Genomic DNA, 17,710 nt, shown 5'->3' with positions numbered 1-17,710 from the left:
AGTAATCTTACATACGCTGAAATGCTCCTCATGCGACATTTATTAACACTATATTAGCCACATATGTACAAAAGTTATCTGGCAAATTTTCGGGACTGTCCCGTTTCTGAGTAAGAGAATACACTATTACTGTTGGAGTGAAGTGGGAGGTTGTTGCATAATAACACCCAGGGGAAAGAAACTTATTTCTGTTCATATGTAATAGAGATACATAGAACAAATTATTTAAATAAAAAAAAAAAAAAAAACTGGTTTAAACAAAACAGGGTTTAAACCGAAAAAAACTGTTTTTGTTTCTTCAAAAAAAAAAAATAATAATAATAATAATAAAAAAAATAAAATAAAATAAATAAATAAAAATAAAATAAAGTATTCTGCCAACCCTACTCAATAATCTATTTAACTGATTATATAAATCGTGAAGAGTTAAGTGGGCACTTTGTTAAATAATAATCTATATATATATATATATATATATATATATATATATATATATATATATATATATATATATATATATATATATATATATATATATATATCCAGTGGTATTGTTCTAGGTTTTAACAGGTTATATATATATATATATATATATATATATATATATATATATATATATATAGTGAGAGAGGAGAGAGAATTCTGTTAGGAAACCATACTAGGTAGACAAAGGCATTTTTTTTTCACTGGATATCACAAGTGACGAGTACAGGCTCACACAGCATCCTAATACAAGGTGGCATTACGAAATTAGGTAGCACTGCGAATATCTTGGAAACGGTTTGTCCAAGACAGATACAGTTGTCAAAAAATATTGGAAAGACCTTAATCCAGCAATGGATTAATAATTACTGATAATGGTATATATGCATTTCAAATATAAATAACGAGGGTTCGCTGGTTTCAATCAGCTGGTTAAAAAAAAATAACTTGTTTAAACCAAAAAAAAAAAATGTTCGTAAAAGTATAAGCGTTCGTAAAATCTTGATGAACACAATTTGTGGGTTATCACGTGTCACTTCCGCATGTTATTCGTATTATATTCAGATCTAAATTCTCCATTCATTACTCAGAGATTATACTACAAAAGCAACAAACATATTTTTAATGTATATAAGTTATGAATATTTCTTTTGCGATTTTTTTTATAGTTTATTATTATTGTTATGGAATTGCAATCAAAGAAAAATTCTAAATACTGTTTCGTTTTAGTAATGTTTACTATTGATAAAATACATCGAAATGCCGTACTTTTTTGGCGGGGGCATACAAACCCCACGAGAGGCATTTGCTGAAATCAGAAGTATCTTTGGTATCTATTTATGTATAAATGGGTCAGAGCGAAAGTGAACTCAAATAATTCGTACCTTTATTCACTTTTCTTACAGATATGCAAATTCAAGTCGTTGCATTCCTTTAACTTGTACTAATAAAAGTCGTAGTGAACTAACTTGGACTTAATTACAGGGCGCGAGGGATAGCATGAGCCATGACCTTGAAATCCGCAACCAAGGAACGGGCAATCCTAATAGTGTTGCTAACTGCCACAACAGTGAACTAGAATTTGGTGATTTAAAGCATTTCTGGGAAGGGATGACAGACACACTTTGAATCAATCTGCAGCCTTCGTTTTCTCATCTTCATTTTAGAAAAATCTGAACAATAAATTAGCCTATTTATTTAATAAGGTGTAAAAGTGCATTCGGTGCAATAAAGGTTTCCTTACTCATTGCTTTTTTTTATTTATTTTTTAAATGAGTAAGATAAGGTAAGTAAAACTTACATCACATAACACAACCTATATTTGCAATCCATTCATTCTGTGGACCACAACTCATGTACTCGCCTTAGGAAAATCGTGGCTACAGACCTGTCAACTCCTTCCCCCCCCCCCCACTTCTCATACAAGGAAGTTTGTCATTTTCGCTGGTAAAACAAAGTGGTCCTATTAGTATCCTCCCTCCCCGGGTAGTTATTTATGACACAGATGGGGGCGTCATGAGAGACACATGAAGAAGCCGAACCGGACACAGTCTTCTTATGTTCAGTGAAGTGTGGTTCTTTGTGTATAGTTCTGTGTTGTTTTCACTTATGTTGGAGGTTACTATCAGCATGAGTTAGAAACACGACCAAAAAGTCTCAGCGAATAGCGTTCTTCCTACCTCCCGCTTCTCATAGCTCATGCTATCTCTCGCGCTCTGTAGTTCTTCTGTACTCTGCAGTATTTTGAAATTATCCATAAGTAATTCTGTATAATGGTTTCACTTATGCAACTGTTTACCTTTCTGTCCTTCTCAAATGGCTCTTGACAATTAGACACTTATATTAAAAGTATGTCAAGATCAGTACAGCGTATTTTATCAGGAGTCCTTCATGAGTGTGTCGGCAGACGTATCACATTTGTAGCAAATTAGTCCCGGTTTCGAGTTCAAATGTAGGACAATTTGCTTCAGATGTAAATCGAGAAATGGTTTGGACTCCGCTTTAAGCTTAGGGTATATGTGACCCCTTCCAGCATAACCCGGTTGTTTCATAATAACATCAAGGTGAAAGAAACTTATTTCTGTCCATATGTGATATAAATACAAAGGGCAAATTATTTAAACAAAAAAAAAAAGTTTAAACCCCCCATTTTTTTTTTTTTTTTTTTTTTTTTTTTAAATAAAAACCATGGTTTTTGCCAACCCTGTAAATAATCCTCAACACTACACTCATGTGAGCCCAGTTCTCATTCTTGATATCTGAGCATTTGAGATTAAGAAATAAACGCTTATACTTTGTTCCGAGAGACCATACGTTTAGCCTTGTAGCTGTAAGAATTTCTAAAAACAAAGATAGCTAAATTAAAATTTAGTGTTCCTGGGTATAACTGGGTAAAATTTACAATTATATCTGGAAATAACAAACGGTTCTGTGAAACCGAAATATTTTAACAACCGGTTCTAGCGAACCGGATGAATGGCAGCACTATATTATATATATATATATATATATATATATCGATATATATAGTCAACAAGTAAAATAAATAGTCATGTTCTGTCACCATGGAAATGAAGAATTCTGAGTTGTGTTACCAATTTGTGAAATATGAGATAAAAATAATATATTTATGTTTCAATAATGGTACGGACTAAATTGAACAATATTAATAATTTCAATTGTATTGATTCGATCGTAAAAAAAAAAATTCTTTTAAGTGCAACGGTTTTTGTTATTTCAAATGAGTTATAAGTAATTCAAGAACTTGCAGTAGCACCATTCTGAAGAGATTTTAATTTGTACTGTATAGAGCTGGAAGAGAAATTTAATTTCTTTGGATATATTATATTTTCAAAATGTAAGTCAATATATTTATTTGTAATATAAATAAACAAACTGTTTTCAACCAGAAACAGTTTTATTAAAGTACTTTTTTTAAAAAAAAAAAAAGGCGACGATGAAATAATAAACAGAATATTTTTTACAGAAGACGTAATATGCCAATGGAGATATTGTAATTCAATTGATGACTCATATACATATACAACATCCACTGGAGATATATTCACAATCAATAATTCACTATATGAAATATTCGATTGTGTATCAGAATGCCTAATAAAATTTCTTACTATAATTTAAGCATGTGCTTGTTTCTTTATTTAATCACTTATAGTGAATAAGAGTTCAGTCTGGATCTCTTAAATCAATGCTTGGCACCTATATTATTATTATTATTATTATTATTATTATTATTATTATTAATAATAATAATAATAATAACAATAATCTGCAATCATAGATGTTCCATATAGTCAACAATCACATTAATATATTTAACAATAAATTTGAGATGCAGACTATAATCATTCAAAAACGTTTTCTTAAGGAGGCATACATCACAAGCTAAAACAAACATGACCAGCAGTGAGCTGATCATGACGACGAAAATTATAGCGAGAAAACTGAATTGCTAGTAACAGTAAAATGAAGAAGAGGACTGCAGGCTGAAATTATGCCAACAGTTGTTTAAATTGTTCATACTGTATGGAATAGTAATTCGAATTCCATTGAAGAAAGGACATATTCAACAAGTGTCGAGAACAAGAAGCGAAGTGCTGCGCTTTTCTTTCTTACGGCCTTCAACAAGAGTAAAATTATCAAGCTGCTCATCCACCATACCATCCATAAGAGACTCGTCATCACTAGGTAGTCTGTGTGATGAATGTTTTATTTCTTGGCCCCAGGCGGGCCAGAAGACTGGCACCAGCTTCTCTTCACTTCTGCAGCCAACTTCATGGTAACAAACTGTTGAATTTCTACCCAAACTGACCCTGATGTTTCCAGTGTGCCCGTCTCTTCAAAGGAGTCCCGTGCCATGCTAACTCGGGCAAATTACGTATATCTCCCACCCAAGTCTTCTTCAGCCTCGCAGACTACCCTTACCCAGGATGGTGCTTCCCCTCCACGCTAAGCAAATTTCTGCCTCGCAGCCGGCAATCGCACCGATTGCTGGCTCCAGCCCGACTGCCGTCTCTACTTGTTGTTCGTTGAAAGGCTAGTTTTTGAAGCAGTAGAATAACTCGACTTCTACTAAACAACTGTCAAGAAGTAATTTAAATAGCAGCTTCAGGCTCAGTCTGGGTATTCAAAGACTGTCTCCATCTTGTTAAGAAATGCTTCTTCTACCCATCAAATCATCTCCACGCACCCAAAGGAAACCTTCGGTTGAAGTCGGCGTTTGGCCTCAGTAGCTGAAATCTTCTAAAGGACCATAAGTTCACGGATCTTCTCGGCCAGAAATCTGGCACATTCAAGTGACCAGACTGGATGAGCACCCTGACAATTAATACACATTAGCTGAACCTGCATATTTACACAGCGCACAGTTCTAATATTAGTGTGAAGCTGCTTCCAACTTTTCACTATATCTTGAAAGTCTCTTTACGAACACAAGTAAAGGACAGGAAGACTCTCAAAGGGAGAGAATTGCTATAGACAAACATATAAATGTAGTATTTTAATATATAGAATGTTGGGGGAAGTTTGTTGCAAATTTGGATAAGTAATAGATGATACCACGTGCAAATATGCTTTTCTTATAATTCCATACTCATTGTGAGTCCACAAGCCTTCGAAGTTGCCAGCTTGCAACAGCTTTTGTCATTTAGATCAAAGCAAAGCACCAGAAATGTCCATCAACCTGCTATACGTAGCTCCTCTACCGGCTGCCTTTCACAAGAGTATCAACCTAGTTGCAATATTAAACTAATAGGGCCAAAACGACACCTAAAATATGGAATAGAAAATAAACACAGTTTTTGAAAATTTGGTTGAGAACTTGCAAATCTACAGAAAATTTGGAATCTACCAGCGAAAACGGCTAGCACTTGCGGTTTTCGAGATCTCATTGTCGAAAGGACTGACCACAAACATATACATTTTTCTAGCATTTTAATATATAGATAGTTGGTGCCGTACATGGGGCCTGACCATGAGCTGGTGTACAATAGCTCCACAGATGGCTGAATATCACATGATGAGGTTGAATGGCTAAAATGTTGAACCTGAAGCATCGTAAAGGCAATTAAATATGAGGTTGTATCTTTAAACGATAGTAAGCAATCTTCAAGTGGGTAGGAAGGGTAGGCAGACCAAATGTAAGGATGCAAGAGTCGGTAGGCTCAAATGTACCACTCTTCTTCGGTGGAAATTCGGTGTACAGCAATAACATAACTGTCCTTCAGTTCTTCGCATATTTCCATCTTCGGTAAATCTGTCAGGTCGAAACAGATTATAACACCTTTGTTTTTGTATTTAGTTGACGATGAACCTCTAGGACAGGGACAAGCCCTAACTAGGTAAGCTAACTAGAGGAAAGACTGCTTGTCCGAGACAGTTTAAATAAGGTACCATTTCGTAATTTGCGTACATGCCAAGGTGGAAAGGTATCCGTTGCAATATAATGTAATTGGCGATACACAATACATGGCTACAGTTTACTGAGGGCTCCAGCAGTGTCAGTTGACTTACCTTTGATAATTAAGTATCTTGGCTCGAGACCAAGTTTTTCATCTGTTTGCAGATATTGCTACTATCCGTAATCGGTGTATGATGGAAGTTCAGAATTTATGAGCTCCCAAAATCCTCTCTTCTTCCACGTCTCCGTTCGAGGCGGCCAACGAGGCTAGTAGGTCCTACCTGTGTGACCCCTGTCAGTAAGTTAAAACGTGATTCCAGTTAAACGAAGGAGGAGGCAGCGCCATTTGCACGGTCAACTGACGGGTACTGGTGAGAGTTTCCACGTAACACCGTGAAAGCGCAGGGACCAATGGCTCTTTGGAGGTTCCCGCACCGCAGACTCCCTTTCAGGATATCTCTCCATCAGGCTCTGCTGGGTGCGCATGCGCTTCACTACTCCGTTCCATGGCCCGGGTCCATACGTCGTCCAACCTACAAATCCAGTATGCATAAACAGTCCACAGCGAGGATGGCATGAAGAGAGCAATCCACATCCGAGACTTACCATGAAACAATGCTCAATTGCAGGTTTTAAATACCGAGATCTGCGCGAAACAACCCCCAACCTGGAGACCAGAGGCTGACTGCAGTTCCGAGGAACTGGGCGATGGAGGTGCAACATCTCGACGCCGCATTGGAGGTTTTTGACCTAGTATATCATCTTTGATGGGGGTTTAGTATACATGCTGATGTAGATGAGTATAGAGATCAATTATTCTTTATAAGACATGTGAGGGGTATTAGGACCACCTCTTAAATTTGAGAATTGTCAAAAATAAATGAAATTTGGTAGATGTTTTCAGGGACAAGGATATATATATAACTCTGTATATTTGAGTGGTCCTGCTAGTCCTTCTGTTGGTAAAACGAAATTACAAAACATTAGTATTGCCATGTGTTCGCCCCGTGATCGGTTATTGACCTAGTTTATCTTCTTTGAGGCTTTACTATAACACATGGTTCAATCCAGTTCCACCGATGTTGCTAGGACTGAATATTTTGCTTGGAGCATGGCTTACTTTACATACAGTTTCTTCCCACTTTTGAGTATTTAAACAAAACTACTGTCAACCCTTCGGAGGTTTCCTGGTTGGAAAAGCAAGGCATCAACACCTCTTAGAAACAACCATCTTTGCTTTCAGCGTGCGTATATACCTCAAATAAGTAACATTGATTGGTTGTTCTCTTCTGTAGAACATTGTTCAGAGCGTGCAAAATCTCATTATCGAACTGGATTATAATGTAAGGTATTCACCTGTGAGTATTGTTGTGAATTCGAAAGTTAACATAATCTTATAGAGTATTATGCACTGTGGAATAATTCTTACTTACAACAACATCTATCTGTAATTTTGGCATCTTCGACTGGAAATAATTCCGTAGGAGGTACTGGTCAATTTTCCCCTTGGAATAGTGTGGAAAAGCGAAATTGTGAAGTATAATTGAATCAAAGTAACAAGGGCATTTCAAAAAATTGTTAAATATCTTTTTTTTTATTATTATTTTGATATGTTCCATAGGAGTTTTTGTGTGTTGTATTTTATTTTCTTTAACTGGAAATGCCAATAAATTTTCGTTGACCAGGTAACGTATTTTTTCCTTCCTTGTATGATAGGAGGTGTTGCATGACCATATTGTATTGCATGCGTAAATTCTCGGCATTCCGAACCACGGGTAAGAAGCTAATGCATATTTAGAAATAATTATACGTTGTCCTCCCAAGGCTCAAACCCACGAGCAGATTGAATGCAATAGGTTACAGGTTCCAAGGAGGAGTAAATTTAACGTAGAGCATAGGTTTCGAACGACAATATTTCTATGCTTTTAGACTAGAAATTGCTTTATTTAAAATATCTTTCTAATTTCTTCATGGTGTTCTCTAATCTTTCTTATAAAAAAAAAAAAAAAAAAAAAAAAAATGCTGGCACAAAGTCTAGAAGAGGCTAAACCTTAGTTCAAGATTTTAAGTTCGAGTGATCAGATGATCGCGAATCGTTTTGCATTGTTGCTGGTTTTCTCGACTTCTTTCATTCAAAGATCCATTGTTTGCCTATTCCCACTGGGAATCGAACTTGAATAGAATACAGTTAACATACAAACATTCAAAATTCGCCTGCGCAGCATCTCTCTTATCATTATTAGGCATATTTAATTACGAACATTATATTAATAGAATTTAACAAGTTACAATTTACAAGAACGCGTTACAACAATAAACTTCCTTTACGGTTAGGATTATGATTTGAGTTTAGCTTCCCTTTCAGCAGCACGGCTCTATAAGACGTGGACGTACAGTTTAACGTGGGATCCGAACCACATGAGCTCCTGCCGGGAATCTATTTCTTTTGCTTTCAGTACAACAATAAGTTACACAAAATTCGCAATTGAATGCTAAAGGTGAACATGTATAACTAACTTACCTACTGATAGTGTTCACTAGGGAAAGAAAGCATAAATTCGTTTCGTTTGCCCGAAGGACGGAAGAAATGACAATGGTTAATATATATATATATATACATAATGAATTTATAACTTAAAAATTGTTGTGGTTTCTTTGAGTTTATCGTCCATTTTTGTGAGCCCAAGTCTGAAATGACGCCCCTGCTCTGTGCTACGAGAGAATTTTCGATTTCGTTTTCCACATCCTTCTTGACTGAGAACCCGTCCTCCACTGAGGCATTGCCTTGGGATAAAATTAATCATATTTTCACAACAGACCACAAATCGAAATATTCTTGTTTCTTGGAACTTACCTTTGCAAAGAGGTCATCTAACCTGATGCTGTACTCTATCTACTCTTTGTATTCTCTGAAGTCAACTGCAAGAGACCACTGGATTTCAGTACAGAAAGACGTAAGTTGACACTTTGATTTCTAAGATACAAAACTAGATATTCTCTTACACTCATGCAGAGTTTGTAGAATGCGTTTCCTCCTACTCCTAGAAGTTTTTTTTTTTCTTTGAATAGTCCTTCAACTATTTCACAATGTTGGATGGCAACTGTAAATATGTCTATCGGCACTCGAACTAGAAACCACGTGGTTGGAAGGTGTACTTCTGAGTTATGATAAAATAAATTAATACTTTTTCACGTATAAACTAACTCAATAAATAAACTATTTTTACCAACAAGTTCTTTTTAACGCAATAAACAATTACAGAATACTTCTTTGCTCCAAAACCGGCAACGCATGAAACTACACTAAATCTTGGTGATTGTTTTACTTTTCCAGTGATTGTTTTACTACTATGATTCTGATTATTTTTTATTTATCTATTTATTTGTTTCCCACATGTAGATTTATATCATTTGATGTAAAATTAGAGAACAGTAACAGTTTCTTCATTATAAATTAGTTCTGTTAAATTAAACAAAACTAATATATTTTTCAGTTAAAATCCATTATGAATCGCATCAAGGTCGAATATCTTAAAAAAATAAAATAAAATAAAATATAATAAAATATGAAAGTAAACTGTCAGATCCGGTAACACTGATTTCCTTCCTCCTAGCCGTACTCACTGATTTGCGAACATAAATTCTTCTTCTACCAAATGATAAACGTGAGCGTTGGCGGCCGACAGAATTTCAGACGCTATGTGGGGAATGCGGCGTAGGATCAAAAAATTCAGCTTAAAACCTGTTTGGATCCTACGCAGTTTTGATCCTACGCTGTTCCCATGAAATGATTTAAGTTTTAATCATGCGCTCAAAAAATATATATTTTTTAATTAACTCTTTAATTTGTTTAACCTGTGCATCTATCAATTAGGGTTATATTCATGGACTCCGCAGACCGAACTGCGTAGAATCCAAACTGCGTACGATCCAAACTGCATAGGATCCACACTCCATAGAATCCACATTGCATAAGACCAGGGGCGTCGCTAAGGGGGAAATGGGGGAGCCTTTTCTCCCAAAGTCACCGACTTCTGATCGAGTTGGCATTTTCTTAGTTACCCAGTTGCTGTGACTTATCAATTCTTTTACTGACTTGGCAGTTAGCAGAATTGAAGATTTATGTAATTATTCTAGGTCTTTGGCTAGATGGAGTTTCGTACCAAATTTACCAACTTCTAAACAAGTTGGCAAATTAAAATGCCTAGTTGGCAGTTATTACTTAGAAGACTGTCGTCACGTTCAATTGACTTTCTTGGTTTAGCATTTTGTTAGTTACCCAGTTGTTGTGAACTATCAACTCTTTTACGGACTTGGCAGTTGGCACAGTTGAAGGTTTATGTAATTATACTAGTTTTGGCTAGGTGGGGTTTCGTCACCAAATCCAAAATTTGCTCAGCCTACGGTCTCGCACCTCATAAATCTGTAAACATACCGAATTTCCAAGTTTTTATTCCAATTTCAACTACGGTACCTAGAACATGTGATTTTATGTTTCCAAAAAGTCTATTTACATTCCATTCATTTGCGACTTTGTTATTTGTGGAACCTGAGAAAATACCTGTTCAAGTGCGTCAGATACGACCCTTGATGGCTATCTGCAAAATATAACTAAGATAGACGCGTCATTTGCGGACCTGTGAAAATGTTACGTTCAATTCGATTCTATTCGATTCTTTTTAATCCACCTGCGTTGGATGCTTATAGTATGGATGTAATGGTTATTTATACACTACGATTATTAAAATATCAAACTTAAACTTACTCTAACACAGGGGTATAGCCAGCAGGTTTCTGTAGGAGGGGCCCGTCGTTTTTAAGGGGGGCCAGCTACAATCTAAAAAAAAAAAAAAAAAAAAAAAAAAAAAGTGTGTTGCAGCTAGTGTTTTTGATGCCTGAAAAATTGTGGTTTACTTCCGGAAAACTAAAAACATTGTTTTTAGATTATTATTAATTTTTTCATAAACTATATTACAGGTAGTTTTTCTTATGTTTAACCAAGAACTACTGCCCCGGACCAAAAATTATACATTTGTGCATAACTATTTCAATACACATAACCTATCTGTAAAGGTAACAAAGAAAGTTCTATCGTTTTCTCACCCACCACCTCCGAATATTCATATGTCACCTAACACGTACCTGGAAGATCAAGAATAGATCGACCACCTTCTGCAAACGTTCTGGAAGGCCATGGATTCCATCGCGGTAGAGGTTGGTGGGCCGTGAAGCGAAGAAGGTATCAAGTGCATTTTTCCACCTCTATTAGGGAATTGAGCTGTCATTCTTTAAAGTGATTGTCCAAGGAAGGGAACAGATGATAATCGGACGGTGCAATCAGGGGCGTCATTTAGGGGGGCAGGGAGGGGCATTTGCCGCCCCTGAGTTTGAGATTTATATGGATTTTACCAATAGAATAATAGTAAGTCAGTAAAAAACGCGAAATTTTACATATATCAAGGGGTCTTGCTCCCCCAAGCCAAATCTGAAATGACGCTACTGGATGCAATGTCCAGAGAGTATGGCGGATGCAATAGTGTAGCTTTAGTTTCGGTCGTACACAGTTTGGATCGTACGCAGTTTGGATTCTACGCAGTGTGGATCCTACGCAGTGTAAATGCTACCCAGTGTAGATCCTACGCTTGTAACCCGCTATGTTTATCAAATTTCACAGAAGTAAATCCCCACGTTAAGCGGGTTTGCATATCCAGGCTCCCAACTATGAAAACATTTATGATCACTCCAAGCCCAATCATTTCACAGATTCAACATCTTGTATATAAGTTATTAGGACGTAAAATTGAATGTAGTTTATACGAAAAAGACTTTTATGCATTGCAAGACCCGTAACGCCCAAATATTCACCACAAACATATAGCCGTACCGACATAAAAAATTGTGGAGCAGGAAACCATTTTACACAAAAGTCCAAAGAAGCTCAGTGAAAAACGTACGAACTGGTCGAGCGGTTTGGGCCAATAGTCTATCAGTCATAAGTTTATGTGTTCAAACCCTGTAGAAAGTAATCGTTTTTTTTTTCTTTCTATTTTCATCAGAGGACTGAGAACATTTATTTGAATAAATCTTTGGCAACTACTTTTCTCTCAAATTCGATTAGAATGGATCATTATATGAAATGCAAATCTAACATCCACAGCTGAAAACAAAATATTAAGTATGTTCAATATTTCATTAGCATCCTTTGATTTGTAATGAAAAACTAATTATAAGCATTGATGATTTCAGAAGATTCTCCTCGGGTGATGGTCAATATAGGAATGAGAGAAAACTGATAAAACATTATTAGTCCACTTTGAGCATGATTGAAGATATGGCCACGAAGGAGGAAATTTATGTCGACAGGGTCTAAATTCCCCCACAGGTCATGCCCTGAAATCATCACTGTTTGAAAAGTTTCCTTAACAAATACCTAGGTAGAATATTACATTTATTTCTCGTTCTACGTTTTGAAATGGCAAAATCATAAAGAGAATTATTATACGATAAGCATAAAGATTTATAGAACTAATGAAGTATTATTGTGTAAGTTATCGATTTCTAATCGGATTAAAACTCGAATATTCGTTTGCATCGCACTTTAAAGTAAATCCTCTCTCTATATAATTCTTACTGGAAAGCATGTTTAACTCCAATTACTTAATCAATATTTTCAATAATATATTTTTATTGTAATATTTTTACTATTCAATGTCGTATACACTTCATTTCCCGAAGGAAAACCTCGCAAATGTATAGTGGATTTGTGAATATTATCAAATAAATTATCATTTAGTTTACGTAAATACTGCATCGCCTGATTTGAAACTTCATACTTTAACTAATAATAATAATAATAATAATAATAATAATAATAATAATAATAATAATAATAATAATAATAATAATAATAAATCATAGCCATATCTTATAAGGATTTCAGGCTTACTCAATAAATGAATTCAACGTGGTCTCTATTCGAAGTTCTTTTTATTCGAATCCGATAGAAATACAAAGAGATTGATTGATTGATTTTGAGTTTAACGTTCCGTTCAACAGCGAGGCTTTATGAGACATGGACCTACTGATTAACGTGGAATCCGAACTACATGAGCTCCCGCCGGGAATTGAACCCGGGACGAAACACAAAGAGAAACTTCGAGAACAGGTAAAAGAAAAATGTTACTTTGGTGGGACTGGAACTAATCTTTAAGAGTTCTTTACAATTTACAGACAAATGTCTTAGATTCACCGAACGTATCTGAGTAACTTGTCTGTATTTTCTACTCGGTTATACACGTTTTACAATCATTTCCTTTAAGCTTGAACGACAGGAACACGAATACAAAAACATCTAGAACAGTTAAAATTCCAAAGTTCTCTCACCGAGAATCGAACCCGCGACCCCGTACACCAAAGGCACACATGCTAACCACTAGACCAGCGCACAGTGGGAGATTTCATCGATCTAAGGGAACTTTAATTTTGCGACCATGCAATATAGCAAAGAATACCTGCGATGTAGAGAGATAAATATTCCTTTGTTATAAAAATGCAAGGAATTCGGTCGATAGTCGAGTGCAACGGTTGCAAATATGGTCTGAAAGGAGGCAACGAAGTGCGGGCGCGCAGAGCCTGCGATAGGTACACTTTGTGCTAGCAGTTCATTTGACTTGTGTCCTGTTGTGCTTACACATAGAGATCAATGCAGTACTGGAATAGTATTGAGGGTGTCCAAAGGGAAGATCGAGCATTTGAACCTCGCATTGCATTGTAAGGTTCTTGGAGAACAGTGTGGGAAAACAGTATATGTGAAGGTGTGAAAAAAAAATCTTGTATGTGAATTACAAACAAGGTTTCAAGTACGTGTTCTGTGGTGTTCAGCCTGCGCATTAAGTTTACCTGAGAGCTTATTGAGATTAGAAGTGAGAACAATCGAGAAACCTTGCGCAAGTTTGCGCAAAAACGTGAAGACGTGGTTCGAAAATGGCTCCCGTGTTTTCATGGCGTTTGATATATTCGACGTGCGGGAACAACATGCGTCAACAAAGCGGTTGGAAGGTTTAACGAATTACAGAATAGACGAAACCGGGGTAGCAGAACTGACCACTAGTTCCTGAGCAAGAATAAGAAAATGTGTTTACAATATACAGGTTAAATGGGGCAAAGCCGATCTGCGCCAGGAGAGATTTCTAGAACACAACGCAACGTGGTTGGAGAATAAAGTGGACTTCAACATAGTGCCTGTTTCGCCAACGGATACTTCTGGTGAAAATAAACGCGATAGATCGAAGAAAGTATTTGCAGAATGTACCTCGTAAGTGCAAAATAGAGAAGTTAAAGAACTTATGGAATCAACCAGCAACGGAAAACTGTCGAAGGCGACTGAATTAAAACTACGAAGGGTAGGGAAACGCGACTCGACAGCGATCGTCAAGGAGTTTTGTTGTTCTCCCTTCCCCCCCACACACACATACACACAGGGTTCGAAAATCAAGAAATCTTAAAGCGCTGCACTTCCAGTTCCGGCGAAATTATCACAAGATGAAGCTTTGGCGTTACTAGTTGATGCGAATCTTTCCAAACAAACAGTATAATATCGTACGTGATCAGGCAAAAAAAGAGCAGGCTGCAAAATGTATCTATCCTATGACAAGGTTAGAGATGCATCGCAACGTTGTTGTCCAGATGAAATAAAAATCACAGAAATATCCGTTGACATACCGGTGAAATCCCTTCTTCGGTAAAACACAAGAAGATGTGTTTCGAGCTTTGTCCGATGTTCGCAACATTAACACTGTTGTTAAGTGGGGCTATGATGATGCGCAACAAAGTATGTATCGCCAACCTTTTTTAGATGAACATTTGGTGATGTACAATGTCACTAACAATTATAACTCTGTCATTTGGCAAAATCCCGTTTCATCCTCTACCAGATATTGTCGTCCCATAAGTTTTGTGTTTGCAAAAGAAACGATTGAGGTTTTACAAAACGAAGTCCAGAAAGTAGAAGACCAAATCGAGAAACTCACTCCGACCATAATAACTGTAGTGACAAGGAATTTATCGTTCGGTCTAACATGATTTTTTTGTACGATTGATGGAAAAGTGTGTAATTCTGTACCCTCATGCACGTCTAAGCAAACGTGTTATTTATGTGGAGCAAAATCGAGAAAGATGAATGATCTTGGTATTCTTTCTCATAAAACTGTAGATCCGAACTTCTTGACTTTTGCACTCTCTCTGCTTCATACTTGCATGTGTTATATGCAGGGCCCGGATCTTGTTGACAAGTCAACTTTTTTCTGTTAAGCATAGGACAAGGCAAGTTCAAATAAAACCGTTATTCATCAACTCTTGGTTCTAAAAATATATTTTTTTAGGGTCAACTTTTGGTCACTTTTTGCCGTTTTGAAGTTTCAGGTTAATTTTTAATATTTTAAGGTAACTTTTAGGTCACTTATCGTCTTTTTATTATTTTTCTTTTACATAAGGAAATCTTAAAATGAAACTATTTACGGATTTAAAAACAAGAAGTTAAATAATCTTTTCTTCCTGCTTCCTGATTATTGGGGTGGAAAAACTGCATTCCTAACAAGTTAGTGAACACTAGGCTGTAGCTGGTTGACGAGGGCTGGGGGTTCGTAAGTGACCAAAGTAGATGGCTCTGGTTGTTTACCACAATGGATATGAATACGTGAATAACTAAAAATAGATTAGAAGATGTTCAAAAGTTTTAAACAGGCTTTTTATCTATTATTCTGGTGTATACAATCTACACTTGCGAACTTTTATTCTTTAAGTGTGCTTCCTAGTTTCAACTCGAGAGTGAATTGATGGTAGTAGTTAGGAGCCTGGATATGCAAATCCGCTTAACGTGGGGATTTACTTCTGTGAAATTTGGTACATGTAATTATTCAATATACATTAAAGCGTATTTTGCTGGCGTTAAAATGATGACATTTGACGGCTTATGTGAATAGGCCTTGTTACCTCTGTTTTGCCACGATAGCGGATAATGGGAGGGGCTTGTCGAGATCAATAAGTCAGAATTATGGAAAATCTACTGTTTACAAGAAACGCGGAAAGTGAAACCAATGATGATTTTGCTAGTCGCTGTCTGGGTGGTCGCTGTTTCCGTAACTGATGGTTTGTTTGTAAACCATGTGCATGAAATAGAGATAGAAATCCCGGACGGTACAAGGAGAAGAAATCTTGAACATCATATAACAATTTGGAATAATCGCGCTTTCAGGTTTTCCTTCCAGAGGAGAAGGGGATATTCGTTATCAACCAGTGGGTATAAGCACCTTATTTCACATTTGTGGGTTAAGTACCCCTCAAATAGACAACGCAAGATACAATCGTATCTTCTTGACTGCACTTTTAGTTCCTGACGTCAATTGCAATTAACATTAACGATTGTAAGTTTCAATTGCTTCACTGCAATTAAAAATCGAACAGTTTAATTATTTCTTTGTGATTAACTTTTAACAATTACAAGTTTTATTTCTATTTTATCAGGCCTTGTTTCCATTTTGTACTAATACACAATAACACACTGAGTAAGGCTATGTGATAATATGTAAAAAAACAGTATCACGTAACGGTTTCAACACAATAACTGTGTCTTCATCAGACTTCTACTCCTTCTTACATATTATCACATAGCCTTGCTTAGTGTGTTATTGTGTATTATAAGTTTTATTTCTATTATGACCAATCCAACAACTAATTTTAACCACAAATTTTAAAATTGAATTCACGCACAATATTAACTACACAATAATAAAATTGTATCAACTGCATGCAATTTATGTCCAGAGCAATGACCTTCAATTAATCGGTTTAACTGCAACTGATTTTAACTGATTAATACCCAACATCGGCTTCCATGAACAGCAGTGTACTAGAAAAAAACATTTATGTAGCTTTCTTTTATAAAAATACATTTTTTTCGTAAATAATACGACTATCAGCAAATTAACGTTTCTTAGCAACGAGAAATAATATTACTGACTACAAAGTGAACGAATAAATATTAGTAACTCAGGCAAATATCAAGATCAACTAACTGTTGTATGGACGTACACAAAATTCTTATCTTCAAAAAAACTAAACTAAACTAAACGTCATGAGAGATTAAATGACAGATACCGAAATTAGTGCAATATTTAAATTCACCGTACTACTCAATCGACTGATTTTATCAATTTCATCAACAAATAATACATTTTCTATTTATATTAAATTATTCATAGCAGTTTATTTTAACAATGTATTAATTATTGTGGTGTTCCACATTACTGTATATAAATTTTAAAAAAATCTCATAAAATACTTTTTGCAGATGGTTTAAAAATATTCGTAGATGTGAAAAGTATAGATGACTGTCTACTCTTGCAACAAGATCTCACTAACATACTAAAATGGTCTTACTATAAATATTAATAAGTGTAAGACCATGACATACAGTAGACGTGAGAAAACGTATGACTTTACTTACACGATCAATGGAATCAGTTTAGGAAAATTAGATACAATTAAAGATTTAGTTGTGATATTTGACAAAAAATTAATCTTTTCGCACCATGTGGCAAATATTACTAAGGATGCATACAGAAATCTTGGGTTTCTTATCAGAACAACTAAAAAATTTACGAATGTTAACTCTTTGAAAACGATTTACTATTCTTACGAAAGATCCAAACTTGAATATGCCTCACTTATTTGGAACACTTCCGTGAAAACTCGTAGTCAAAACACTGAGCAGATACAAAGCAAATTCATACGTTTTCTCACATACAAAAG

The 17,710-nt window shown here is 35.7% G+C and overlaps 1 protein-coding gene across 7 annotated transcripts in view; it reads right to left on the bottom strand.

The window, feature by feature from the left end:
- Positions 1-17,710, bottom strand: part of LOC145678409 (structural maintenance of chromosomes protein 5-like) — a 1,106,524-nt gene that overhangs the window by 193,390 nt on the left and 895,424 nt on the right. The gene's annotated exons all lie outside the window — the stretch shown is intronic.

The sequence above is a fragment of the Thermobia domestica genome, chromosome 2 (genome assembly GCF_964235325.1).
Source record: "Thermobia domestica chromosome 2, izTheDome1.hap1.1, whole genome shotgun sequence".
NCBI lineage: Eukaryota > Metazoa > Arthropoda > Insecta > Zygentoma > Lepismatidae > Thermobia > Thermobia domestica.
This window is presented reverse-complemented; position numbering and strand designations above follow the sequence as displayed.